The sequence below is a fragment of the Brassica oleracea genome, chromosome C6 (assembly GCF_000695525.1).
Source record: "Brassica oleracea var. oleracea cultivar TO1000 chromosome C6, BOL, whole genome shotgun sequence".
Taxonomy (NCBI): Eukaryota; Viridiplantae; Streptophyta; class Magnoliopsida; order Brassicales; family Brassicaceae; genus Brassica; species Brassica oleracea.
The window spans coordinates 26,054,879-26,057,930 of record NC_027753.1 but is presented as its reverse complement, the minus strand read 5'-3'; positions in this window follow the sequence as shown (position 1 = coordinate 26,057,930).

Below are 3,052 nucleotides of genomic sequence, written 5' to 3'. Positions count from 1 at the left end.
GAACAAAGCATTTGTAGCCTTTTTGGTGAGGAGAATAGCCAATAAACACTGGCCTCGTGCTTCTATGCGCCAGCTTATCTCTTTGTTCTCCTGGAATCAAGACAAAACACAAGCACCCAAACACACGTATATGCTCTATGGATGGTTTAGTTTTGTTCAGTACCTGATATGGAGATTGATCTTGAAGGATTCTGGTAGGTATCCTATTGATCAACTAGCAGGCAGTAAGGACAGCATCTCCCCAATAGCTTTTGGGCATGCTTGTATGGAACATCATGCTCCTTGCAACCTTCATGAGATGTCTATTTTTTCTCTCAGCTACTCCATTTTGTTGTGTGGTGTATGGACAGCTAGTTTGATGAATCATCCCATATTTGGTCAAGTGTTGTTTAAAAGCATTGCTTATGTATTCTCCTCCATTATTTGATCTCAAAATTTTTATCTTGGCATTGAAATGATTAGATACATAATTTTGAAAATTTATGAAAGCTTGTAAGACCCTATCTTTAGATTACATCAGTGTGATCCATGTATATTTTGATTTTTCATCTATAAAAGTCACAAAATACTTATGATGCTCTCTAGATAAACATGGGGCAGTCCATACATCAGAGTGAATCAGGTCAAAGCAATTTTCATAAATAGTATTTGATCTAGAGAAAACAGATTTGCAATGTTTTCATTTGCAATGTTTGCCTAAGATACAAGCCTCACAATCACTCTTAAAGGAAATACTAGGCAACATGATGTTTAAAGCTCTAGAATGGGGATGTCCTAATCTAGCATGTCACAATACATCTTTAGGGAAATCAGAAATGGAATTTAAAGCATGAGATAAATTGACAGCAAGCTTAGTATTTTCAAGCAAGTACAAGTCTCCCTTGGTGACACCTTTGCCAAGCAACCTACTAGTTTCAATATCCTGAAAGTAGACATCATTAGGAGGGAAAGTAACACTGCAATTCAAGCCATTAGTAGCTCTTTTAACTGATAACAAGTTTGAGGTGAAGCTAGGCATATAGAAAGCTTTAGAATCTTTGTTAAACAACCTAAGATCACCTACTCTTTTAATTGGTACTTTCACCATTAGCTATTGTAACATTTCCTAAGGCATGGACAATGTTTTTAATCAATTTTAAATCACTGATCATGTGGTGACTAGCTCCTGAATCTATAACTAAAGGTTTTGCCAAATTACATTTAGTTATTGCATTCAAGGAAAAGTTCCACAAGCAGTAGCATGTAAAGAGGTACCAAGTAAGTTACCAGAGTTATCCTTAAGGAGTTTGATGAGAGCCTCAATATCAGATCTCCTGATGGTCTCATCTTGAGTGTTCCTTAAGGCTGGGCCACTCCTGGAAGCTCCCCCTTTGTTCTCACAAGCTTCATTGGTCTGGTGCATGCTGCCTTGTATAGATGACTCACCAATATCACCAGAGAAGTTTGCTTTGGCATCATTGTAACCTGTCATGAACTTCTGTGGCTTGAGATGGGGATGGATTATCCAGCACTTGTCCTTTCCATGGCCTTTCTTCTTGCAATGATCACAAATCCACACCTTCTTGTCTTCAGCTTTGTAAGAGCTTTTGTTTGCTGCTCCATCAGCTTGGTTTGCAAGCACCAAATCTTTCTTTCCTCCTCCAAAGAGACCAACTGAGCCTTGCTCCTTGTGAATCTCAGAGCATACCTCATCTAGAGAAGGTAGCTCTTTATTCCTTAGGATGTGCTTGATGAGGTCACCATAGCTTGGATGGAGGGTAAGCAGCAAAGCAAAGACCTTGTCTTGCTCTCTCCTTTGATTAAGCACATCAGGATCAATAGTTGCTGGCCTGAGCATATCAAGTTCAGCCCACAAGGATCTGTACTTCCCAAAATGTTTATCAAAATCATTGTCCTCTTGACTAAGAGTACTGATAGCTCTCTTGACTTCAAAGACTCTACTGATGTTGGAATTGTTTCCATACACCTTCTGAAGTGTATCCCATAGCTCCTTGGAAGTTTCACAATAGGAGTAACCTTCCTGAAGTGAGGGGTCAAGACCATGCTGAAGAATGGACACTACAAGAAACCTGTGCGATATCGATGGACAAATCTGTCACAATCTCGTCGGGAAAATCGCATACCGATGGAATCCCGACGAAATATGTTCGTCGGTATCATCTCGTCGGTATACAGATATTCGTCGGTAAATACCGACGAACATATTTCATCGGTTTTTTTCTAAAATTTCCGACGACACATATCCGTCGGAATTTCGATCACTAAGATGGTCCAATGCATAACAAAGTGATCGATCGATCAGGGAATCCCATCGATCGATGCGGATACCCAATCGATGGATCGACCAAAATCTCGGAAGCCTTTTTATAAACGCATCGATCGATAGATATTTGTACAAAAACGCATCGATCAATCACTAAGATGGCCCAATGCGTAACAAAGTGATCGATCGATCGGGTTATCCAATCGATCGGGTTATCCAATCGATCGATGCGGATATCCAATCGATGGATCGAACAAAATCTCGGGAGCCTCTGTATAAACGCATCGATCGATCCTTAGTTGTACAAAAACGCATCGATCGATTGGATATCTAGAAAATACCGACGGATCCTATCCGTCGGAAATATGTAGAAATTCCGACGGCTAACTGTTTCCGTCGGTATTACTTTTTTAATTTAAAAAAAACAATTTTTATAATTCTTAATTTAATTTCAGTAAAAAATTGATAATTTAGAATTTAAAAACATTATAGATAAATAAATTCAACATTATTATTATACATTAAAGTTATAAAAAGTAATAAAAAGTTCTTGAAAATTAAAAAAACAACTAAAAGTCTTCACCAAAGCGGGTCATAAACCTCTGCAACAAGGTCTGGGTGAGAACATTGTTTTGCTCCATAGTCGTTCGGTTTTGCTGCAGCTCAACCCGGATTTCAGCATTGTCCTTCTTCAGGAACTCAATCTCCGTATCCTTGGTCTTAATCTGCTCCATAAGCTCATCAACGAGTGGATAGTGAGCTGAAGAAGAAGAAGAAGCCCCTCCGCTC